Source organism: Thermobia domestica, chromosome 9 (assembly GCF_964235325.1).
Source record: "Thermobia domestica chromosome 9, izTheDome1.hap1.1, whole genome shotgun sequence".
Lineage (NCBI taxonomy): Eukaryota > Metazoa > Arthropoda > Insecta > Zygentoma > Lepismatidae > Thermobia > Thermobia domestica.
The window spans coordinates 186,625,991-186,653,633 of NC_137462.1; the positions used below are offsets into that span (position 1 = coordinate 186,625,991).

The window sequence follows — 27,643 nt, forward strand, 5'->3', positions numbered from 1 at the left end:
CACTCACTAAATAAAATTAAACTAACAACATGGTGACGTACACCCACAGACTATCTATCTATATAAATGACGAGTAACAAGCACTGAACCACTTGACACGGGATTACTTCTAAGCTACAAAGAACAGACAAGCATGCTATGCTAAAATTACCGAAGCATACGTAACATAAATAGTAAAATATGCCCTAACTTACAGAAGAGCTTTAGGAATAAAATATAAGATGATATCAATTATTATGTGAGTATTGTAAAGTCTATTCCCCTTCCTTTTCGACCGTTACTGATGAAAGGTAAATTCACGTTACACTCTTATGAAACTGTATTGGGGGCTTCTTCTGGGACCTTCTTTCTCTAGAACTGGGATGGCCAACGCGTCGAAAAGTCAATCGTAAGAGGCAGCTCGCACTAGCCTGTTTTATCGTCTATCGACCATTGTTATTGTTTTGTTTCCCTCTAAGGGACTGAAATGCTAAGAAGATCGTCAGTGACCTCAAATCTAAACAGACTGGACACCCCTGCTTTAGAACGTTTGTAATGAAATATAAATTTGTTACACCAGGGTAAGGGAGCGTTGCAGTCATCCATGAAAGAATTAACACCTGTAAATATGATGGTTTATGAAGATTCTTCGTCCCTACCTCTCGCTATCGACGTTAGCAGAACAAGAGAATCATAACATAGAGTTACGCATCGAAGCCGATACGGTAAGAAAACATTTTATAATTCCTGTGAATCGTACGTTTGTGGTTTTGTAAAGAGAACTGAGTTGGTAACAGTCACAAGGTATTACTTTTTGCGCAATAACATAATATGTATACATGTACATTTAATGAAAATTAAATAAAACATGAAAGTAATAAGTACCGCTATTTGTAAATAATTAAAAGATGGAAAATGAGATGGCTAAGTCCACTTAAGATACATAAATATCCACAATTATATTGGAATGTACTGTGAAAAAAAATGAGTTTTCTACATTTTATTTTCCTGCTATCTGCGGAATCTTAGCCGAAATATTATTAACGTTCTTCAGTACATTTAATTTAAGCATAATGAAATGAAATGAAATCTTTTAAGTTTTACGTCCCACGCCTATGCCGGTTAGTTAAGCATAATGAGTATCGTTTACTTGCGCTAGTTAGTGGAAGGTTATTCTGTATAACTACGTGATTATATCCAACGTCTGTAGATATTATATAAATTTTCGGCTTCCTCCTATTCAGTAGACAACGCAGGGGACCTCCTGTTTCAAGCGCCTTGAGAATTGATCTGTTTAATGTACTAATAATATCTACCGAGTTACTACAGACAACAGACTTTACATTAATAAAATGTTTCAGAAAGACCATAACAATTATTTTCATGTAATAATCACAAAACCAATTACAGTGGAGCCTCGTTAATTCGAACTTGGATAATTCGAACAGAAGTCCATTCCCCTTGAAAACTGTATTGAAAACAATAGTAAAATATCGTGGATAAATCGAACTTTGAACTATGTTTTGGATAATTCGAAGTAAATACAGTTGAACATTTTTAATGTTGGACAAGTGTAAACAGAGAAATACAGTTTTAACGTGTTTTCAGTTATCCAGATGCAGCCATAGAGAAGAGTAATACAAAAGATAAATAGAAAAAAAATATGTAATGATAAAGATGAAGGTGAGTTGGGGAAGAAGTGAAGATAGAGAACGTGTACCAATCTAATCTTGTTTCAGAATTGGTTGAAAATTTAAGATGAATTATTGATAAAGTCTACCAAATGTTGTTAATATCACATTCCACGCAATACATGAAATTTAGGATTTATTAACCGTACAAAAACAATCAAATTTAAGCAAATGAAGTTTATGACTTCTTAAGAGTGAGAACAGAATATTCAAATTGTTACTGGTGTTTAATTGTTTGAGCTATTCAATGTATGTCGTAGTGTTGTACGTAAATATATTTTCCATTGTACACGTAGTTTGAGTTATGTGGAGTCAATGTCGTTTGTTAGTTCGCGTTATTCGATCACGCAAATAATAAGCTGCTTTAAAGGTAGTCTACACCATATGAATATGTTTTTGATGCACAGTACTTTGGTTGGTTTGTTGTTATATATGTGAAAATGAATGTTGTTGGATAATTCGAAGTTTTTTCGTGTCCCCTTGGACTTCGAATTAAAGAGTCCACTGTATTAAAAAATTCGAGATCATATCCTCTAATAGTCAAGTTATGACTGCAACATATTAACTCCGAAACCTATCTCCAAATTAGTCTGGACACTCGGAAGGTTGTAAAATATGTTCCCCTATATAGATTAGTAGTTAGGTTGAAATCTTTCTGTACCAAAGTTTAATATTTAATTCACATAGTATTGCTGAACGAGCGTCAGCGAGTGAAGGCGGATTAGATCCCCGATGGGCACGTTGTTTTCTGTCTTTATTACAGCTAAATGGGAAGGGGGACCTGTGTTCTAGAACACTGCCCTGGACACTTCCACCCTAACAACCATGATTAGACCATCCTTTTTCCGTATGTACTCATTAATACGTATATTTTACTATGATATTGGTATTATAGTTTTAGCAACATGATAAAGCTTTTATGGTACCTATTTGATTAATGTGTAAACTTCCTGCAATGTCCGTCTCAGTAGATATCTTTACGCAGACACCAGAAATTGGGCTCTACACTTCCGTAACCCTAAGCTAACCTGACCTTACTCTACTCTATTCTACCCTTTTATATAGCTATCCTACTTATCGATGCGCAGCTGGAGCATGTATTGTCAAGTTTACTCCGATTAATCAATATGCCCATGGAACACAGAACACAACTTCACACTATACCTTCACTAGCTTTCATTAATCACTATTAAATATGTCATATTAATAAACCTTCCACCTATTAAGTAAAGTTAAAAATGTACTCGATCATATTCACCAATAATTTGGACAACGAACTCGATTGAAATTCCGACAGTTATCCTCAAACAAGTTTAAATAATTCTAATTCCAATCCTGATACTAGGCCCACTCGAAATATGTAGCTATGCCTGTCGCTCTATAAACTTCATTAGGATATGTAAAATTTTGATTGACATTTTGCCTGTGGATTTTCTCGGGTTCCCAGCATTCATTTCATTTAGCCTAAAGGGCAAAACCATGTGACTTTAAATTGAAAATTTGACATATATTTTCACAAATTTTAACTGATAAGACCTACTGAGTCACTAAAACAGCAATGCTCCCTACATTAAAGAATGTTTCAGATTAATTCTAATAATTGCATTCATGTAATAATTACACTGAGACGATTATAAAGAAACCTAGAAAAACCTCAAGATCACAATCAATTGAATTTCAGGATGAGCCTATTGCCTTAGTAACCTGTATGCAAAATATCTCTTGGCACTCCCACCCTAACAAGCATCATTAATAAATTATTTACCCTATCCTTTCTCCATATATGACCTCATAAATAAAAATCTACGATCTTAGTAGTATAGTTACTGCACACTGTTTAAGATTCGACAACAATCAACATTTATGGATATTTACCACGTAAGATGAAATTGCTGTCAATAACCTGCGGCCTACTCTGGGTCACTGCCGGTAAAAGCTATTTGCCTGCTACACTAAATTTCAGTTCGAGTTGACTATAGTTACGCTTGGACAGTTTCCAATTTGCAAGCACTTTTTAAGGGTCAACAACCATAGTATTGTATCAATATTATCAATTAACATTTTTCTACATTCTCTTTAAAAAAAAAGTCACTTAAAATTGGGCCATTCCAAAGAAATAATTCAAATAATTATAGAACATGTTACCATAACAAATATGAACAAGCTCAAAACCTATACCCTTTTCTCTTTTTCTAGTTCATTTTGCACATTCACTCTTGCACTGATAAACTTCCACATAATCCGTACGTTTGTTCCACAAATTACTAACCATGGAGCTTAAATAATATGATCATAAAGCCTTAATAATCCACTTCAACTCATTACAACAACATTCCAAGATGGCTGACGTTCCTTGCTCCACGCAAAATAGATTCAATGCGCAACTCACAGGAGTTTTCCTCCATTGGTTCAACGTTTCTGACGTCATCGTGGCCGAAGGCCAGGTGTAATCACCAAGTCTTTGACAACAGACCGTCAATATAGCAAATATGATATAGCGTTAAAGTTTGATTATGAAAATTCCCCAAAACATAATTATCATATGATAAGTACTGTATTACAGAAATCGAAACAAAAATTTTATTAGCCTTTCATACGAACGCTTGATTACCCAAAAAGTGAAAGCAGAGGTACGTGTTATACCTTTGCTTTTCAATGTTTTTTTTTTTTTTTTTTTTTTTTTCGTAATTAGTTGAACACGCACCTGTTAGTGCAAGTGCACTAAAACAGATGAATTCCTTGTAACGTGTGAAAGAAACGGCAGTGTGAAACAGATAGCGACGGTCAGATTATATGAAATTGAAGAATTACCTGTGCTTTATATCTATATAAATGCCGAACAACCAGCTCCTTATCTAGGAGGTAACCAGAAATGTTACCAGACTTCTTTTTTATTTATTGGAGGGTAGATCAGACCCGTATCCAAAGGGGTCTAGGGGGGCCGGACCCCCTAAATTTGTACCGCCACCTGACATTTTCACGGTAGGCTTGCAAATGAACTAAAATATGATGATAAACTATAATATGGTTCGATTGCCCCCCCCCTAACTTCTACCGGCCCCCCTTACTTTTTTGGGCTGGCTCCCGGCCTGGGGTAGAGGCAAAGTCAAAATGTGAGAGGAATGCTCTCAGACGCTATTTGCTCAAGTCGTGTCTTGCACAAGGATCACTCTAATCCCAATTTAATTTATCGTACTTCCGGGAGGGGGCTGTGGCTCACAGGTAGAGCGCTCACTCTTGATGCGTGAGATCCAGGGTACGAACTTGGATCAGTGGGCTTTGTTGTGGACAGATACCATGTGTTGAGGGTTTCTCGGGGTTCTTCTGTTTCCTCCCTCTTTCTTTATTGACCATAGTATTCATTATGATCACTGTCTTCTTTAGCATCGGTGTGTAATACTGAGACGTTAAGCTCAAAATAGTATTTCGGGGGCGGTTGAGTAACTCCGGGGGAAAAGCACCCCGGGTATATCTGGAAGAAAGCATTGATGCTAGCTCCCTCCATGAAACTTTCACCCATTTGTTTAGATAAGTATATGTCCAAAAAATTAATCAGTCAAGAAGTTTCGTTGCAGTCTCAACCTAAACGAACGAAAAATCCCAATCTACACCTTCTCCCGGGGCAAAGCGGGCAACGTCTTGGATGACTAACGTAGTTGGGGACCGACTGACGGGTGACATTCGTAAGTCATAAACGGCATAAGTCCTAAAAATATAGGCACTAGACCTAAATTTTAGGTCTTGTGCCGTTTAGGACCTATGCCGTGAATTGATCTTTAAGACACCTGCCGTTTAGGACTTGTGCCGTTTACGACTTGTACAGTCCGCAGCATAAAATTTGTTACAAAAATTCTAAGTCCAAATTAATAATAAACTCTTGCCCAGTTTTATTATGCATTCCCGCAATACATGTATCAATCGATTAGTTGCTTCTAGTATTTATTCCAACTCCTCCCCGTCCTCCACCACTCCTTGTCTAAAGCAGTGTGTGTGACGTAGTACACTCTTTCCATTCAGCTGAAAAAGAAACAGGAATCAAGTTTACAACGTTATAGCTTTAAAACAGTCTTTTCCATTCGTTTGTTCTGAAAGATTTTTAAGAGCCTAAATTAAAGGAAAGTCACACAATCTTCCCAGAGCTTCATAAATATCTTTAGTTTCATTCTTTTCTTTCTTTAAAGAGTGCAAGCTAGTAAGATGCTCCCTAAGAAATCTATGGAAATTGCCAAGAGCTCTAAAATATCTACGGATAGAAACGAGTTTTATTCAATGATTCATTTAATTTCTTTTCAGTAAGTGCAAGCAAATGTTTCAAGGGCGTCATTTGGGCAGGACAGGAGGGTGTAATTCCCCCTCTCTTGAGCTTCATAAATACGTATTTTTTGATCAAATGTATAGTAATACACTAATAAAAAGTGAAAATCTTATGTCGCCGGAGAATCTCTTCCCTCCCTCCCCCCACCCCCCCGAATAAAGTCTAAAAGACACTGGTTTTAACAACAAACCTATAGAGTTACGATAGCACATTGCTAAAGAGCTTACATTTGGTTTCAAGAGTCGAAGGTTTGATCTCAAGCCATATGACTTCCTGGGTGATATTGAGAGAGAGAGAGAGAGAGAGAGAGAGAGATTCAAGTATGGAGACGAAGAGGGATGATTTGTATACACAGATTTAGAATTGGGGAAAAATGATCGGTCAGCAATCGTATTATGACGAAAATTCTGATTTTGTGAAAGATAAGAAGGGAAGTTTTCGAACTGCGAGGATCACATTAGGCAGTTGTCGAATTAATGTGGAGAACTCTTTTTAGAGCATCAGTTGATTACGAAAGGAGAGAAAGATTTTCAGAACTGAGGAATTAAGATTTTAAAAAATCTGGTTTCGGCGACGGGTTTCGAACCACGACTTTATCCATTCTGCTACGAAGGATTCTATTACTCGTTCACATACGTTTCCCTTAGCTGCGTTGAAAGCTACCTTAAGGGGATATTCCAAAAGTTGACTCGGTAGATGCGCCGTTTGTTAGGACGTAAACCTCTTGTAACTTAGTTACAATGTGCAAAATGAACTTCCTCTTCTTCAGCATCGGCGCAAATCTGTCTTCAACATTGGGGGGAACGGCTAAGACCGTCCCCATATATATATATATATATATATATATATATATATATATATATATATATATATAAGCGATGTTCAAAATATTTATGAAGTTGAAAAACAATGCTGTGAAGGATCAGGGGAGCAGAATTGTCTTCAGTCGCGTATTTAGCGCATGGAAAAAAATGCATAATCCAGTCGGCATGTAAATGCTGTTTTTACCAGGTTAGGCGCGTCAGCACATTAAGTAATGTTGTTTCATCCGTAGTACAATCTACACTACCATCCAGCGAAAATTTTGTATTGTGGGACCACCATTTCAAATCTAGAATTAACGCCATACCCATTCCGACGGTGGTAACTTACGTATATAATATTGTTACCACCTTCCTACGACTGTCCCCTCTTGGTTCTTTCTAAATCTGTGACTCCCTACCTTACGAGAGTAATAATTTTTAACACGAAATCAATCATGTGAATAAAATTATCCAATCACAGCGAGTCTAGTTTGACGCCGAACTCTAGAGTTGGCATGGTGTTCCCACCTGTTGTACTTTTATACATGAAATTACATTACATAAGTAGCGCACCCGCGTAAATACGATGTATCCACACGGAAATCCTAGTCCTTTTTTTCTCAGTGCTGGCTATCGGAATGGGCTCAAGCTCCCCCCGAAATAAATTTGTTAGTTTTTCGCATTCCACAAACAACAATAATTCGTCTTACCATTTCTAAGAATGTCATTGACTTTCTATTTTCTTATGCTCTTTGTTCAGAAATAATATTGTATTTTCAAATTTCATTCCATGTAAGAACTGCGTCTTTTTGTTCTTTCTTTTGTCCTTTCTACTTTTCTTTTTCTTTTTCTTTTTCTTGATGTTACTTTCTTTCATTTCGCTTATCATACTTTAGAAGAAGGAAATGTTTGAATTAAAGAAAATCAAAACGGGGAAATAATTAGCCCGGGAAATTAGGAAGGCCAAGAGGATGCTTCCTTTTTCTTGTATGAATAGGATAAAGGGTTAGATTCACTCCTAAATTTTTGTATCATATCATATAGGATTTATCGGTTTGGAATTCTTCCCATTACCTATAACTTCAATTTATGCATACATTAAAATATATTTAATTCTCAAACTCAGGTGGGCAATTGCCCAATTTTTTCCTGTGTTGGACATAGCCCCTCGAAGCAAAATTCTAAATAAGCCATTGGTTGTCTTCAACATTGGGTGGTGGACAGATTTGAGGCTTATTCTAGAGAAGGGAGATGACACTTATATTACGGTAGATGAATCTGATTCTGAGGTGAACCTGTTGTAGAGTATATTATATATTAGGCGATGTAGATGAAGTAGTAGTACATATCAGTAATTACGTACAAATCACTGCCATGAACACATTCTGAAATCTGAATACATGCATATTTATAATTGGTATGTTTCTAATTAGGCATCCACAAAGATCAACGTTAAAATTGTTTTATAATAATATAAATAATGACTTCCCCAAAACTATGAAGAAAGAATATCAATTATGTATGACGCAACAATACTCGTATTTGAGCAAAATGATGATAATCTCAATAACATTACAGGAATCGTTACAGAAAACTGATGCATGTCATATACTCTTTAGTTAACAGATGTAACCTTAAGATTATGGAGAAAAATATTCCAGCAATTGAATTCTTTTCTTTGCTTACGAAGCATCCCTTCTCAAAAGAAAATTTGGGACACGCGGAAATAAGTAGGAACAAACTATGGTTCGAACTAGCAGAGAAGAGAAAACAGGCAAAATTATGTTGCCTACAAAATCCGAATGAAATAACTGCACAAAATTTCATAGACAAGGCGGGAAACTTCCAAAACTTTTAGAACAAAGAAACGCGATTTTCTGAAACCTAAAATTAAGGAACTTGAAGATAATAGTAAAAATAAAAACATTCAGGACATGTAACACATGGGCTGAAAAGTCCCGGGCCTAACAAAGAAAACACCGTTTTTTTGGTTCAAAATTAGCTTTATTCATCAACGTAATCTCCATGAAGAGCAACGCAATCAGTCCAGCGCCGCTCTAACATTTCAATACCACTTTTGTAGAACGATTTATCTTTTGCCTCAAAATAGGCCTCAGTTGCAGCGATAACCTCTTCATTCGTGCGAAATTTCTTACCGGCGAGCATTTTTTCAGGTCTGCGAACAGCCAGTAGTCGCTGGGAGCCAAATCTGGCGAATACGGTGGATGTGGGAGCAATTCGGAGTTCAATTCATGTAGTTTTGCCATTGTTTTGATTGACTTGTGACACGGTGCGTTGTCTTGATGATACAAAAATTTTTTCTTTGCCATATGCGGTCGTTTCTTTGCAATTTCAGCCTTCAAACGCTCCAATAACGCTATATAATAGTCACTGTTAATGGTATGTCCTTTCTCAAGATAGTCGATGAATATTACACCACGCACATCCCAAAATACCGAGGCCATAACCTTGCCAGCCGATTGTTGTGCTTTCGGGCGCTTTGGACGAGGTTCACCAGTTGCTGTCCACTCAGATGCCGATCGTTTTGATTCTGGAGTGAAGTGATGGATCCATGTTTCATCCATGGTCACATATCGACGCAAAAAGTCCGGTTTGTTACGTTTAAACATGGCCAAACACTGCTCAGAAGCATCAACACGTTCTTGTTTTTGGTCAACAGTGAGCAAACGCGGCACCCACTTTGAACAGAGCTTTCTCATAGTCAAATGCTCATGCAATATAAAGCCAACACGTTCTTTTGATATCTTTACGATGTCAGCTAACTCACGCACCTTCACTTTTCGATCATTCAAAACAAGTTTGTGGATTTTTTTTATGTTTTCTGATGTTACTGCCTCATTTGGACGTCCACTGCGTTCTGCATCATCGGTGTCTCTACGACCACGTCTGAAGTCAGCAAACCAACGTTTTATTGTTGTTTCTGATGGAACGGTGTCCCCATAACACTTTTCAAGCCATTGCTTCGCTTGAACGGTATTTTTTCCCATCAAGAAGCAGTGTAAAATTAAAACACGAAATTGTTTTTGATCCATTGTTTTGAAACTAACACAAGTAGGGTCACTCTTAGCACAATAACTCACAGACGAATGAATAGAATATCATGAAATTCTCACAGCTGTCTTGTGAAGGTTAGTATTCACTGAAAACAAGGTGACTGCAATACAACTAGCGCCATCTATGTGTTAGGCCCGGGACTTTTCAGCCCATGTGTTATAAAGGGATCAACGAATTAAAGAAAGGCTATCAACCTTGTGCTTATATTAAAGAAAGCTGATGGAACAGTTCTCACTGATACAGATAGCATTTTAAATAGAAGGAAAGATTTCTTTGACGATTTGCTTCACACGCAGCCAAAAACTAATGTGCGTGGAGAAAGGGAAATACACACTGCAGAGCCGTATATTCCAGAACCCAACCGAATAGAAGTAGAAAATCGCTATAAAGAAATTAAAGAAACACAAATCTCTGGGTATAAACGAAATTCCGGCTGAGTTAATTTTACCTGGAGGCGAAAAATTGAAGAACAAAATACACAAACTCATTCTCCTTATCTGGAACAAGGAAGAATTGCCACAAGAGTGGAAAGAATCAATCATTATTCCAATTCACAAGAAAGGCGACGAAACTGACTTTAATAATTATCAAGGCGTCTCTCTTCTGTCAACATCCTATAAAATCCTTTCAAATATTCTATTAGCAAGATTGGCCCCATACGCAGATGAAATTATTGGAGATTATCAGTGCGGATTGAGACGAAATCGATCAACTATCGACCAAATATTTACCATTTGCCAAATACTCGAAAAGAAATGGGAATACAGTAGTCCGGTACATCAACTATTTATTGATTTTAGAAAGACATACGACTCGGTTAGGAGAGAAATCTTGTACAACGTTCTTACAGAATTTGAAATATCGAAAGAACTAATTAGATTAATTAAGGCATGTTTAAATGAATCCCAAAGTAAAGTCCGGGAAAGAAAATTTTTGTCCACGAACTTTAACGTCAAGGATGGCCTGAAACAAGGAGATGCGTTGTCGTCATTATTATTACTCTTTGCCCTGGAATACGCTATAAGGAAAACCAAAGATAGCACCCAGGGCCTAGAGTTGAACGGAGTTCACCAGGTTATGCGTACGCTGCTGATGTAAATTTAATAGGGGATGATGGAAGAACAATAGAAACAAATGCAGAGAAAACTAAATACATGGAAGTGCGTCGGGACCGTAACACGGCAAAATAAGAATGCGTTTAACTATTAAATAATACTTTTGATAAAATGGATACTTTCAAAAATCTAGGATCAATATTAACAGACGAAAATCATATTCACGAAGAAATTAAATATCGACTAAAAACAGGGATTTCGTGTTATTATTCAGTTCAAAATCTCTTGTCGTCGCGAATTCTATCGAGGAATTTGAAGCTTAAAATATATATAAAACGATAATCATGCCTGTAGTTCTGTATGGTCTCGAAACATGGTAGCTTACTCTGAGGGAAGAACGTAGACTGAAAGTATTTGAGAACAAACTCCTCAGACTAATATTCGGATCCAAGAGGAACGGGAATGGGGAATGGCGAAAACTTCATAAACGAGAAACTACATAAATTATGTGGCTTACCAAACAGTGTTAGGGTTATCAAGTCTAGGAGGCTTAGGTGGGCAGGACCTATAGCCAGGATGGAAGAAAGTATGAACGCTTTCAAAGTGTTAGCGGTAAGACCAATATTAAAACGACAATTAGGAAGACGTAGGCGCAGATGGGAAGATAATATTAAGATAGATCTCGCAAAAATAGGAATGCAAAGTAGAAACTGGATCCAGTTGGTTAAGGATAGAAGTCAATGGAGAGCTTTTGTGAACGCGGCATTGAACCTCCGGGTTCCATAGGCCATGGAGTTGGCTTGCAAAGCATGAGTAGATGCCTAGGCTGATACTACAAATAAATGAAATGCGCATTTACTGAAAAGATGGGTTCTACTAACACTGGGTAGTCTATATACTTTCGTGTTCTAGGGCCTAGAGGAGAGGAGGAGATAAGATTTCACATCAGGTTACGTCACACACAGTCGCACACCTTCACCTTCATTAAAAATGGAAAAACCAAGAGAAACCAATTTTATCTCATTTTCCTTTGTGGCAGTCGGACACAAATCATCACACTTATCTGCAAAAAGCACTTTTCAAATCGGATTATTGGGAGAGCCTCCAGTTCCAATGTTGGGGGGGGGGGGAATGTCTCCCCATTTCCTCGGAATTTGTTCCCGTACCTACAGCTGAGACAACTTTCCAGCATAAGGAGAAGGACATATCCTTCTCTGGCATTTATTGCAATTTGTGCCCAAGTAGCGGAAGTGGAATTAATACATATTGATGAGACTACAAAACGCACTACAGCACGACGTTCAGTTTGAAATACTACAGAATACGATTCTTTTTAAAAGAAATGGAAAAGCCAAGAGAAATCAATTCCATCTCACATCCCTTTGTGTCAGTCGGACACAAATCATCACACTTATCCCAAAAAGCACTTTTTAAGTCAGATTATTGGGGGACAGTCCCCCCCAGGTCCAAGATTGAGGGGGACATGTCCCCCTCGACCCCCTGGGATTTGCGCCAGTGTTCTTCAGGACACGTTTTAAAGCTTTAAAATTTGTTACTATTGTTTTATTTAAGTGATATTTGATAGAACCATCTGATAAAGTAGTGCCAAGCCCTGTGCGTCATTGTCTGTTAGGTGAATGGTTAATGTATGGATGGTCCGAGCTTCCAATCAAGACCATTCTTATTGATTATTTTATTTGAGCTACGCTCATACTGTATATTCCACAAGTTCAAGTTTGAAGTAATGTAGTCACAGCTAGTTTAATTCGAAATAATTTTCCAATATTATATTTGTTGCTAAATTTACATGGCACTCCTCACTTGTTTGTAGCCCTGCATAAATGCAAAATTGTTTTAAAAGTATATTTTACTTTCAAGTATTATTGATTTTTTTTAAAATTGTCCTTCAAATTTATTTTATAATTATTTTCTATTTCTTAATTATAACATATTTTCTATTCATATTGTATTCTATGTTACACGTTTATTACATTTTATGTCTTACCTTTGAAGAGGAGCTTTTGACAATTCAGAGCAGCAGGGACATACATAGGATGCAGGCCTTGGCAATCCAGAGCTTTTGCCCCCACGAAATCACTACTTTTTTGATTATATATATATATATATATATATATATATATATATATATATATATATATATATATATATATATAATTTTATAGATGGTGATAGCAGGGGCGGATCCAGGGGAGTGTGTTTGGGGTGATCGCATCCCCCAGAATAGGGAACGTTTTATACTTTTTATTTGCAAATTAAACATATCCTTAGTATTTTTCATCTTTGTATTATAAACGTAAATTAAAACGTAAAGTAGATAGGCCTTACTTTCTTAAGAAAGTTAATTCTACAGAAGAGCTCTTTCTCATTTTCTATTTTTTTCTTTTTTCTTTTCTTTTTTTTCTTTCTTTCTTTCTATTTTCTTTTCTTTTTTTTTGCAATCCGCTCTTATCTTGATTTGACTTCGAACGACCGCCCCTCCCAAACAATCATCCTGGATCCGCCCCTGGATGATAGACATTTTAGTAAAATATGCCCTCAATCGCTGAAATAAATTCCTGTCGAGCTTTCGATCGCTGAAATAAATTTCTGTCTACGGCCCTGCAAAACAGTGACGATTTTAGGGAGTGATCAGTTAGTAATGCCTCCCTGGAGCAACGACACTTCCCCAGAAGTCATATCTCCGATAATTCAGAATGTGATTTGTGCATTATCACTTTTCACTCTGTGTCTTGAAACGCACCAAAAAGGAACTGTTCTGAAGTATTTACTCGTTCTCCCTATGACCCCATTTCAATATGGCCAACCTCGGACATGTACACATCTGAAATATCACCTTTTATGTCAGTGATCCCGAAAACTATCCATTCGACACAAATATAGGATATTTTCGATTTTTTATTCCTGTCACCCTCCCATTGTCAACTCGAAGCCAACCAAGGCTTATTTTGGACTTGCGCAGCATTCACAGTGTCACTTTTCATCTTTGCATATGAATTCTACACTAATTTCGTTCGTATTTCACTACTTTTACATGTCACCTTCACCTCTTGGTAGGGATTTTTTCAGTATCTCGCCCCCACAACTATGGAGAAATTTCAACCAACTAAGTACAACAGTACGGGTGATCTTTTTCGCAGAGGAATTCGTTAACTACTGTTTCCATATCAATGTATTGGCTTTTTTTGCTGTCCATGCTGAAAATTGGCAAAGGGCTAAACTTCATCTGCACTATTGTGCAATGAATATAGGTTTTAGTGGTTTAATTTACTGAATACTCGCTTAGATGTTGCTCTCGTCACAGAAAAAGTGATATACAGTTATAAAAGAAAAATGAAATGAAATATCTAATTTTTACGTCCCATGATTATGCCGACTATGCTGATGGAGAGAGTAATGGTGGGAAATAAATGAAAAAAGTGAGATTAAACGGGAGAAACCCGAGGACACTCATGCACACGGTGTTTGTCCATAATAAAGTTCATTCAGCGCGAGCTGGGATCGAACCAAGGACCCCATGCACCATAGGTAAAGTTATAAAAGAATAGGCGTCTAAACAAATACGGAACACTACTATCAATGAGAGTTATATAAGATTAGATTTTTATTTATTTCATTCTAAGTTGAAATTTCAATCAATCTTGATCTTCATTACTGTTCGAAATCCGGACCAACCAGTATTCCCTACTAGGGTAAAGATTAATTGATCGCAATAGAAATCCAAAATCCTCTGTATAACCCCACGTTCCATTATTCCATATACACAATTAACCCTTTGGGGATCTCATGGTACAATTTGTACCGTACGGGGTGTTTCATGGTACAGCGGGGGACACTTCTAAATGGTACACCTTAGCCGTAAATCTCCATATGGCTGTACCATTTAGAAGTGTCCCCCGCTGTACATTGCGTTATAACTCTCGTATTTGAGCTTTTTCGTCCGTTTTTTTTTTTTTCAAGTCCAGAGGCATTGCAGAAGACATTACGGATGGTTTCACACCTTCCTGTGTCGAGATATAGGAGATGATGACGTCATAAGTCTAAAATTTATATTTTCGTGTAATACTTTTTTGGGGAGGGTTTATGTAAAGTATTTTTGGCGGGCTTATTTTTGCACGTAGAAGATTGAAATTTTGCACAAACATGCAGTCCACTGAGTAGTATTTACCAGAGTTTTTCTTCAGATTTCTGTGTTAAAACAGGGGGGGATCCAGAGGGTCAAAAAGTTGAAAAAAGGGATATTTTTACCCAAAAATCCCGTTCTTCCTCATTTTCCCGCCTTAGATACATGATGGAGACAAGTGAATGGTACCGCCTGAAAGGCAGTTCTATTCTGAAGAGAATGATGTGCGACACATGGCCCTAGGGTAATTAGGGAAGTGTCAGGGAATTTTATCAAAATATACTTCTGTATAGGGGAATTTTGGACATTTTCGGTACTATTTTTGCGCTGGCTTATTTTTGCACCTAGAAAATTGAAATTGTGCAGAAACATTCAGTCCACCGAGTAGTATTTACCAGATTTCTGCGTTAAAACAGGGGGGTACAGAGGGGCTAAACTTTGAAAAAGGGAATTTTTACCAAAAATCCCTTTCACGGGATTTTCCCGCCTTAGATATATAATGGGGACAAGTGAATGGTACCGCCTGCAAGGCAGTTCTATTCTGAAGAGAATGATGGGCGAAACATGACCCTAGGGTAATTAGGTATGTCTCAGGGAATGTTTAAAAATTTCCCTCTGTATACGGGAATATGAGACATTGTAGGTATATTTTTTTGGCGGGCTTACTTTTGCACCTGGAAAATTGGAATTGTGCATAAACATTCAGCCCACCGAGAAGTATTTACCAGATTTTTTTCAGATCTCTGCGTTAAAACAGGGGCGTTCAGGGGGGCTAAAAGTTGAAAAAAGGATATTTAGACCCAAAAAATCCCGTTTTTCCTCATTTTCCCGCCTTACATACATGATGGAGACACGTGAGTCATACCGTCTGAAAGGCAGTTCTATTTTGAAGAGAATGATGGGCGAAACGTGACCCTAGGGTAATTAGGGATGTCTCAGGAAATTTTTTACCTGAGATCATGGTGTTCTACGGTAATTTGGGGCAAGGTGGGAATTCCTGATAAAATTTCTCCCGCCCTTGGTATTCAAGATAGAAACTTGAAATTTGGAACACGCATTCAGTATATCAAGTACTATTTATCAGATTTTTTTAGATGGCTACGTTCACACAGGGTCGCTCCAGGGGGGCCCAAAGTGCGAGAAAAAAGTTTCCCTCCAAAATTTTCCATTTGACATCATTTTTCCCGCTCCTGGTATATGGTATGAGTATGCAAGTGATATCATTTGAAAGCCAGCTCCATTCTGAAGAGAATGAGGTATGAACCATGATCCTAGGATAAATAGTGACGATGCAGTAGCTGCTTGACTGAAAGTCTAAAAAATAGCCCAAAAACCCCGGATTTCTTAAGGGTTAAGAGTCCAGCGTAACCTACCAGTTAATAAGTTTTCTTCTTATTATTATTATTTTTAACACCTCAAAAATATAGGCTCATAATCGAACCACTGATTGGAAAAAGGGAATAAGTACATAAAAATATTTTTTCCACTTTTAAGCTTTTCTCACCAATTGCAGTGCTACAATACAAGATTCTTCTTCTTGTCTTAGAGTTTGTCAGTTCTTTTGCTACAATTAATCAGTTATACACGTGTTGAAACAAATACAAATACGCCTCGGGAAGATTTTTTAGCGTTTCTGAAAACTTAGGTCTGATGTACTTATTCCCTTTTGATGGAAATAGTTGCTGCAAGGACGTGATAAATCTTTTCGGTAGACTTCACAGTCTATAGCTCCTTCACAACTTCCTTTTCATCTAAGGCTAAGTAGTTACATTTTAGACATTGAGGAAAAAGTGTGAAATTAATTAAAACCCTTCAAAGTGGAGTTACGAATCTTCAATGGACCCCATTTTGCTGTTGGCCTCGCTCAACGCACTCCCGTCACTGTTCAGGGTGCACGATGGAGTTTCTCCCTTTTAGGAATACTTTCTAAGACAGTACTATTTTTTTACAGCTGTTTCAATTGCGTTGTATTTGCTAGAACTGTCGGTTAAAGGAAACAAAAGATCCTATACTCAAACACAAATCATCTCTCTAGAAGCTCTGATGGAAAACGAAACGAATCGTCGTAAACATGTTACGTTCTTGAAGAGGAAAACAGCAAAACATTGATTGCACAAACGTATAATGGTATCATTTGCTTGCAAATATAAAACTTATAGAAGTTGATGGCTTGTTAGGTGAGGGGTTAGTGAACAGGACTTTTGTATTGGTGGTCCAGGGTTCGAATCTCGTCCGTTCTTCTTACGTTTTGTTTCTTTAAGCTACACTGAGTTTGTTAATTCCAATTCTTTAAGCTTGAATTAAATCTAATACCAGTTAGTGAATTAAAAGTAGCTAACATTATTTTCAAATACGAGACGTTAGTACATGCTTGTCACTAGCTCACAATACTCAACTTTGATATAAACTCTTGCAGCCTTCATTTAACTCATTTCTTGACGTGTTTTGTTACAAAACTCATGAATCGTGGCGAACAAAATTGCTTTACCAGAAAATGGTGACTGCTTTGAAACCAAAAGACAAGTATGAGAATTAAACGTATCATATCTGTAGTTTGGTGTGGAGAAGAAACCAAATAGCGAACGAAAGGTTTAAGAACAACCACGTTATTAATATAAACTATGCCAAAGATTATTGACTTATATGATTAAAAAAAATCGAAAGAAATTTTGAAAGAACGAAAAATACTAACTTAGAATTTTGTAACTGGAGGCAAGGAAATCTAATTTAAACATACTAAAACATACCATTTAGCGCATATAGAGCGTGGATCTGTGCTCAAGGCGCTAACTAATAATCTGGAGGTTCTCAAGTCGGAACCATGTGTGAATATTTTGTTTAAATTTAGAATTTTTGGTGATCATTAGTCGGCGATGACACACGTTTAATTGTCTTAAGGTATTTGAATATTTTGATCTTTCAATATTTGAATGATCAAATCTTCAATACTAATACTAATACTAATACTAATACTAATAATAATAATAGTTATTATTATTATTATTATTATTATTATTATTATTATTATTATTATTATTATTATTATTATTATTATTAGCAAAGTAATTCAATAACACGTTAATATCTTTAATTATTTCTCGATAACTACTCGAACTTAAGACGTCCTCGAATCTAAGTCGCACCCCGATTTCGCTGGGCTAAATTAAAGAAAAATAGTAATATGTTATGGTTTTACTATTACTAAAACACTCTTTGATATTGGTCATTTTCGATGATTTTATGTATCCCTCTCCCCTCTCCATGTTCGGGGCACGGTATGACAAAATTATCCCAGGCCCGAATGTCATGTACGTTGAAAATTTGATCGAAATCTGTTGGATGGTTCAAGACTTGTTCTATTTATTTTTATATATTAATCTCCCCTTCTCTTATCCTCTCCTATGTTCTACCGTCAAAGTGAAAATATTACAACAAAAGTTTCTAGGCCCGAACGTCGTCTATGTTGAAAATTAGATCGAGATCGGTCAGGTGGTTCAAAAGTTGTTAAGTTTTATTCATTTTTATAGATATCTCCCCTCCCCTCCTCCTACCCTACGTTCTACCATAAAAGGGATATGATAAAAACCACCCCAGGTCCGAACCTCATCTATGTTGATAATTTGATTAAGATCAGTTCGGTGGTTTAAGCGTGATGAAGTCACCAAGACAGCATTTTTATTTTTATTTTTACATAGTCCCCCCTTCCCCCCTACATTGTGCCGTCAAGGCAAAAAATGAAAACATCCCAGGTCCGAACCTTATCTATATTGAATGTTTGATTGATTGGGATCAGTCGGATTGTTCAAGAGTTATTAAGTTTTATTCATTTTCATATATTTACCCTCCCCTCCTCTTCCGCAAGTTCTAATATCAAAATGAAATAACAAAAAGCTTCCCAGGTTCGAATTTCATCTATGTTCAAATTGTGATTGAGAACGATCGGGTAGTTTAAGAGTTATTCACCACCGAACATTGTCACTTTTATTTTTATATTTATAGCTGTTATGTATCTTCCCCCTCCTCTCCATCCTCTACGTTATTCCGTCAAAGTGAAATGTTAAAATCTATCCCTCGCGTTAATCGAGACGGGAACATATAGCCTCATTGCTGACGTCCCCATTAATCCCCCTACTCGTACCCTTTAGTGTGTTTAAGTTAGTTTTTTTTTTGGTCTTCAGTTGCAAATTTCTAAGTTATTTTTCTTTGTTTCAAAATTCTCGCATTTCTTGTATGATAATACAAGTTAATAATCTTTGACTTGTTTTATATTAATAATCTGAGTTGTTCTTAAACCTTTGGTTTCCAATTTTGTTTTGTCTCTACACCAAACTACAGATATGAGAAATTTAATACTCATACTTTACATTTGATTTCAAAGCGGTCGTCATGAACTGCTTAAAAGCACTTTTTCCGTCACGAAACACCCAGCAAAGGGCGTACGATATCGTCTACAGCAATGAGAGGAAACTCCGCCTTGTTACGTGACGTCACATGAAGCACGTTCCGTTCAAACATCTAAGCAAAGCTATCATTTTGCTTCTGGTGTGAAAATGGCTCACTACGAAGCTTCTGTTAAAAGCAGCGTGATTGCTTTAATTGAGCATGCGGGCATGAACTATAGCGAGGCAGGCGCGAGATATGGCGTTAACCGTGCTACAGCACGGAGGTGGTGGAGGAGATATGAGGAAGCAGGAGATGTAAGACGTAAAAGAGGAAGTGGGCGACAAAGAGTTTCCTCTGCCGAAGAAGACCAGAGTGTAATTGCCCAATGCCGTGAGCACCCTTTCATGTCTGCCCGACAGTTACGAGAGGAAACCAATTTCCCAGGCGATGTTATGACTGTCCGTAGTAGACTCAAATCCTTTGGTTTGAGATCATACAGGGCAGCTGTTACGGAGCGACTAACAGAAGACCACATGGTTGACCGTCTGGCGATTGCACAGTTAAATATTGCACGTGTGTGGGACGAGGCCGTTTTCACAGACGAAATAATATTTTCCAGTGCAAACTTCGGGCCGAAGCGTGTTTACCGCCCCCTGGAAAAAGGTATGCCTCTGAATACGTTTCCCGTTCTGGTCGAATGGGACATGTAACTGTCCACTGTTGGGCATGGATATGCAAGGCTGCAAATTTCGGATGAATCTACAGGATTCCTGGTCGCCTAAACGCCCACAAGTATGTGGAACATCTGGATGAAACGCTTCCGGAAATAAAAGCTCATGTAGGTGACGGCATATTATATTTGCAACAGGACAATAGCTCGATACATAATTCAAATGTGGTTCAGACATCGTTGCAGAGGCAACCTGATGTCGAAATAGTTGACTGGGTTCCTCATGGAGCAGATCTGAACCGTATTGAAAATATGTGGGCCTCTGTTGCAAGAACATTGCGGGAAACCTGGTCGAACAATCCTCCACGAACATCTAATGATCTTTGGGAGCGTGTTGAAGATGCGTGGTCGATCTGTTGCACCCAACGCTATATCTCTCGCCTGGTGGATTCAATGCCACGGCGTATGGCAGCTGTAATCGAGTCCCAAGGGGACTATACACACTATTAATAAATGCTCGCCCACAAGACCATCAGCCCTCTCGAGGGCTACCTAATTCGACCCACTTATTAACAAAATTTTATGAAATACATTACGCGACACCAGTGAATGTAAGTGTCTCAGTATGTTCTGCATTAATAAAGAGGCTAACGTGCGAGACTTGGTGGCCGAGTGGTATTATGCTTGCTATGTAAACCAAAACCGCCTGTAACAGTGGTTCGAATCTAGTGAAGAAGACCCCTACTTTTTATCACCAGGGATATTTGCAATACGCCTTCTGCTATGTCCGCCTTCATACCGTCTATTATATGACACATAATGTGGACCGCCATAAGTTTTTACTTAGTAAACAATTTATAAATATATGAAAAAATACCTAGGTATATTAGAGTAACAATGGAATATAGTACTTTCGTCCGACTGACGTCGCTCTGCAAATGTTCATTGTATTACACCGGAAGATGAATTAAATAAAGACTGGGAAATTTGATATAAAAATTGATACGTAATAAGTTAAAGACAATATATGTAATTATAATCTCATATTTGAAACTAATTTCGACTACAATTAATTCTCTACCTGCTTTCATAAATAATCCAAACCAAACTTCGAGGTTTTGAATGCACAAACTAAGTGTAGCTAAGAGAAAAAAGTAACAAGAAGAGCAGAGATCCCACGACCACCTGCGTAAGAGTTCCTTTTACTAACCCTTCATCTATCAAACCATGACGTGAACATGACTTTTGTAAGTTATAAATTTGTATCCAAGAAACACCATTAAGCGTATGTGCAACTACTGCTTTGCTCTTTTTCTCTTCAAAAGCGTAACATCTATAGGACGATTCGTTTCGTTTTCCATTAGAGTTTTGAAAGAGATTATTTGTGTTTGAGTGTAGGATCTTTAGTTTCCTTTAACCGACACTTCTAGCAAATACAACTTAATTCACACAGCAGTCAAAAAAAAAAACTCTACTGCCTTAGAAAGTATTCCTAAAAGCAGAAGCTGCATCATGCATCCTGAACAGTGACGTAACTAACGGCAGTGCACTGAGGGAGCACAGAGTAAAACGGGGCCCATTGAAAATTCGTAATTCCACTATTTTTCCTCGATGTCTAAAATGAGACTACTTTAGCCTTACATGAAAAAGAAGCTGTGGAGGGGACTGCGAAGTCTACTGAAAACATTTATCACGTCCTTGAAGCAATAACTTTAAGTTTTCGAACAGTAATGAAGAACAAGATTGATTGAAATTTTAACTTAGAATGAAATAACTAAAAATCTAATCTTATATAACTCTCATTGATAGTAGTGTTCCGTATTTGTTTAGACGTCTATTCTTTTATAACTTTACCTATGGTGCATGGGGTCCTTGGTTCGATCCCAGCTCACGCCGAATGAACTTTATTATGGACGAACACCGTGTGCATGAGTGTCCTCGGGTTTCTCCCGTTTTCTCCCACTTTTTTCATTAAAAAATTTCATTTATTTCTCACCATTACTCTCTCCATTAGCATAGTCGGCATAATCGTGGGACGTAAAATTTAGATATTTCATTTCATTTTTATTTTATAACTGTATATCACTTTTTCTGTGACGAGAGCAACATCTAAGCGAGTATTCAGTAAATTAAACCACTAAAACCTATATTCATTGCACAATAGTGCAGATGAAGTTTAGCCCTTTGCCAATCTTCAGCATGGACAGCAAAAAAAGCCAATACATTGATATGGAAACAGTAGTTAACGAATTCCTCTGCGAAAAAGATCACCCGTACTGTTGGGTTTCAGATGATAATTTATAATTATACTTAGTTGGTTGAAATTTCTCCATAGTTGTGGGGGCGAGATACTGAAAAAATCCCTACCAAGAGGTGAAGGTGACATGTAAAAGTAGTGAAATACGAACGAAATTAGTGTAGAATTCATATGCAAAGATGAAAAGTGACACTGTGGATGCTGCGCAAGTCCAAAATAAGCCTTGGTTGGCTTCGAGTTGACAATGGGAGGATGACAGGAATAAAGAATCGAAAATATCCTATATTTGTGTCGAATGGATAGTTTTCGGGATCACTGACATAAAAGGTGATATTTCAGATGTGTATATGTCCAAGGTTGGCCATATTGAAATGGGGTCATAGGGAGAACCAGCAAATACTTCAGAACAGTTCCTTTTTGGTGCGTTTCAAAACACTGAGAGTGAAAAGTGATAATGCACAAATCACATTCTAAATTATCGGAGATATGACTTCTGGGGAAGTGTCGTTGCTCCAGGGAGGCATTACTAACTGATCACTCCCTAAAATCGTCACTGTTTTGCAGGGCCGTAGACAGAAATTTATTTCAGCGATCGAAAGCTTGACAGGAATTTATTTCAGCGATTGAGGGTATATTTTACTAAAATGTCTATCATCCAGGGGCGGATCCAGGATGATTGTTTGGGAGGGGCGGTCGTTCGAAGTCAAATCAAGATAAGAGCGGATTGCAAAAAAAGAAAATAAAATAGAAAGAAAGAAAGAAAGAAAAGAAAAGAAAGAAAAGAAAAAATAGAAAATGAGAAAGAGCTCTTCTGTAGAATTAACTTTCTTAAGAAAGTAAGGCCTATCTACTTTACGTTTTAATTTACGTTTATAATACAAAGATGAAAAATACTTAGGATATGTTTTATTTTTAAAATAAAAAGTATAAAACGTTCCCTATTCTGGGGGATGCGATCATCCCAAACACACTCCCCTGGATCCGCCCCTGCTATCACCATCTATAAAATTAGATATATATACATAATCAAAAAAGTAGTGATTTCGTGGGGGCAAAAGCCCTGGATTCCCAAGGCCTGCATCCTGTGTATGTCCCTGCTGCTCTGAATTGTCAAAGCTCCTCTTCAAAGGTAAGACATAAAATGTAAATAATAAACGTGTAACATAGAATACAATATAAATAGAAAATATGTTATAATTAAGAAATAGAAAATAATTATAAAATAAATTTGAAGGACAATTTAAAAAAATCAATAATACTTGAAAGTAAAATATACTTTTAAAACAATTTTGCATTTATGCAGGGCTACAAACAAGTGAGGAGTGCCATGTAAATTTAGTAACAAATATAATATTGGAAAATTATTTCGAATTAAACTAGCTGTGACTAAATTACTTCAAACTTGAACTTGTGGAATATACAGTATGAGCGTAGCTCAAATCAAATAATCAATAAGAATGGTCTTGATTGGAAGCTCGGACCATCCACGTAAAAGTTTAACCATTCACCTAACAGACAATGACGCACAGGGCTTGGCACTACTTTATCAGATGGTTCTATCAAATGTCACTTAATTAAAACAATAGTAACAAATTTTAAAGCTTTAAAACGTGTCCTAAAGAAGAGGAAGTTCATTTTGCACATTGTAACTAAGTTACAAGAGGTTTACGTCCTAACTGAACGGCGGATCTACCGAGTCAACTTTTGGAATATCCCCTTAAGGTAGCTTTCAACGCAGCTAAGGGAAACGTATGTGAACGAGTAATAGAATCCTTCGTAGCAGAATGGATAAAGTCATGGTTCGATGACCACAAGGTTCGTGGTTCGAAACCCGTCGCCGAAACCAGATTTTTTAAAATCTTAATTCCTCAGTTCTGAAGATCTTTCTCTCCTTTCGTAATCATCTGATGCTCTAAAAAGAGTTCTCCACATTAATTCGACAACTGCCTAATATGATCCTCGCAGTTCGAAAACTTCCCTTCTTATCTTTCACAAAATCAGAATTTTCGTCATAATACGATTGCTGACCGATCATTTTTCCCCAATTCTAAATCTGTGTATACAAATCATCCCTCTTCGTCTCCATACTTGAATCTCTCTCTCTCTCTCTCTCTCTCTCTCTCTCTCTCTCAATGTCACCCAGGAAGTCATATGGCTTGAGATCAAACCTTCGACTCTTGAAACCAAATGTAAGCTCTTTAGCAATGTGCTATCGTAACTCTATAGGTTTGTTGTTAAAACCAGTGTATTTTAGACTTTATTCGGGGGGGGGGGAGGGAAGAGATTCTCCGGCGACATAAGATTTTCACTTTTTATTAGTGTATTACTATACATTTGATAAAAAAAAATACGTATTTATGAAGCTCAAGAGAGGGGGAATTACACCCTCCTGTCCTGCCCAAATGATGCCCCTAAAACATTTGCTTGCACTTACTGAAAAGAAATTAAATGAATCATTGAATAAAACTCGTTTCTATCCGTAGATATTTTAGAGCTCTTGGCAATTTCCATAGATTTCTTAGGGAGCATCTTACTAGCTTGCACTCTTTAAAGAAAGAAAAGAATGAAACTAAAGATATTTATGAAGCTCTGGGAAGATTGTGTGACTTTCCTTTAATTTAGGCTCTTAAAAATCTTTCAGAACAAACGAATGGAAAAGACTGTTTTAAAGCTATAACGTTGTAAACTTGATTCCTGTTTCTTTTTCAGCTGAATGGAAAGAGTGTACTACGTCACACACACTGCTTTAGACAAGGAGTGGTGGAGGACGGGGAGGAGTTGGAATAAATACTAGAAGCAACTAATCGATTGATACATGTATTGCGGGAATGCATAAGAAAACTGGGCAAGAGTTTATTATTATTTTGGACTTAGAATTTTTGTAACAAATTTTATGCCGCGGACTGTACCGCGAATTGATTTTTAGGACTTCTGCCGTTTAGGACTTCTGCCGCGAAATGATTTTTAGGTCTTGTGCCGTTTAGGATTTGCGCCGTTTAGGCATTGTGCCTTTTTCATTTACTTGCTATAGTTCTGACATGCGCCACAACCACACGAAATTGCGACGATGCAAGAACTAGTGGGCGATAATGTTATGAACGTAGCTAATTCCAACGGTAATAGCTATATTCGTACTACTAAGATTATTATTATCATTATCTGTTCGGCACTTATACACAAATTACATAATATAACCTATTTCATTCTAAGAATTAATTATATAATTGGTTAAGAATTCGTTTCTTTCAAATGAAAATACGAGAATCACAAGACAAATTCCTAAATAAATAAATAAATAAAAATGTTTAAAAAGCATATTTTACCACACTTCCAGAATTGCAAATATATACTGTGTGGAGTGTATTTTATTAAGAGTAGGACAAAAATTCACCAAAGTTTACTTAATTAGGCACTAGACATTTCACGAGTGAACATTAAATACCAACTGTATACATTAAGTACACAGTAAATTTAAAATTGAACAAAGAACATTTATTATGAAATGCAATTACTATGTTTCACAGTGTGCTTTGATAGAGTTGATGAGATATAAGATAGAGATATAATAAAAAAGCCAAATTACTAATGTAATATGCAAAACAAGATGATGCGATTTCGTGGGATCATAAAGGAACAGTGTCAACGACAATATGCTACATAGATCCAATATGGTAGATTTGTGATGTAACTCGACTGACAAAAATACAAATCCACGGCTAGGAATTGTTTTGCAACTATCTTGCGTCGTCAAACACATTTCAAGAATTGATTGGTATACCATGAAGATTAAACCATTTTAAATCGTAATAGTGCAACACCATCAGAAGCACCAGCACGAGAATTTTTTCTTCGGAGGAGATGATGATGATGATGATGTTTTACTAAGGTGGCCAAAAGGAAAACGTATCGTTGCTCAATGTTCAACGTACAAATCGTAAATAGAAAGTAAAAATCTATTTATTATAACTTAGCATATCCTGCATCATTTCCTTTTCTTTAAGCGACACTTAGCATCGGTAGCAGAGATCTTTGCAACAATCATAAGCTTTCGGATGTGTTTCTTAGGTTGAAAGGCTGGACAGTACCGGGACCAAGCAGAATGCTCGCACTTCCAATTGACGCAAAAGCGCTTAGTCGCTGTACAGGGCTCCATACCATCACTACCATGACCACAATTAGTACAAAGATCAGCTCTCACATTCGAGATGCGCTGCTGTGCTCGAAGTGTTGACATTTGAAACAGCGCAGAAGACTGTGAATATAGCGACGGACCTTAAGTTGATAATAACCAGACTTTACGTAGTCCGGAAGTGTAGACAAACTGAAAGAATTAGTGACTGAGTAGCAACGAGTTCACCTGACTTTTTACTTTTGATGCGAGCTATCTCTACTATATGTTGGTCAGGCAGCTCTGATTTAACCTCATTCTCGGTCGAATTTAGGAGGTCCCAACATGACATCACGCCTCGAGAGATGTTCAGTACACGGGGTTCTACCAACATGTACAGTGGAGTGACGTGACACTTTGATGATTGTTATCGGTTGTTGATACTACGAATAACTCTAGTTTCTGCATATCAGAAAATTTAGTGCTCACTTTTTTTCAGCGTATCAACAATTTCAAAATATAGACAATTTCAAATTTTTCAAATGCCTGCCGAACATAGTCGAAATTGTCTCTTAATGATCTTATGTATTCTTCAAAATCATCCATTTTCTTTCTACAATAACATCATAAATTTTCTTTTGTAAGGTATTGAACAATATTTCTGAACTTGATAATACAACAGAAAAGAGATGAAATAGGAAATTGAAATCAAAACTTTGAAGGTTTTTATAATATCCTGCTGTACAAACTCTGGTTTGAGAATCCCATTCGTCTGTATTTTTTGTTATGGATTTAAAGTGTTGAAAAGTCAACTGTTGTTTTCCTGAATGTAGCCAAGGAACACATAGGTACAATGTGTTGTTTGGAATGTTCATAATGACTTCACATGACTCCAAAGTTTTCTATGATCGATGCCATGAGAATGATATGCATTTTTGTTCCTACCAAAAAGCAGGTATGACCTGGAGTAAATTTTTTTAGTATCTTTACACACCCACACAGCCATGTGTATTAGGCATGTCATTGTGCGTTAGAATGACTTTCATAACCTCCCGTCGTTTTTGATTTTAAATCCTTTAAATGTGGTGTTGGTCTTTCTCCGCATATTATTTGACTTCTTCCCGCAAACGAACGCGTACCAAAATATTGTTTCATAATGCTTTCCA

General features: G+C 37.0%; 1 protein-coding gene across 2 annotated transcripts in view; it reads right to left on the bottom strand.

The window, feature by feature from the left end:
• The window catches only part of LOC145660507 (serine/threonine-protein kinase MARK2), a 305,977-nt gene extending 301,887 nt beyond the window's left edge, over positions 1-4,090 (bottom strand). For both annotated transcript variants that reach the window (XM_081725652.1, XM_081725648.1), the window contains exon 1: positions 3,940-4,090. The gene's annotated coding sequence lies outside the window, so the exon portion shown is untranslated. The remainder of the gene's footprint in view (positions 1-3,939) is intronic.
• Between the last annotated feature and the right edge of the window lie 23,553 nt (positions 4,091-27,643).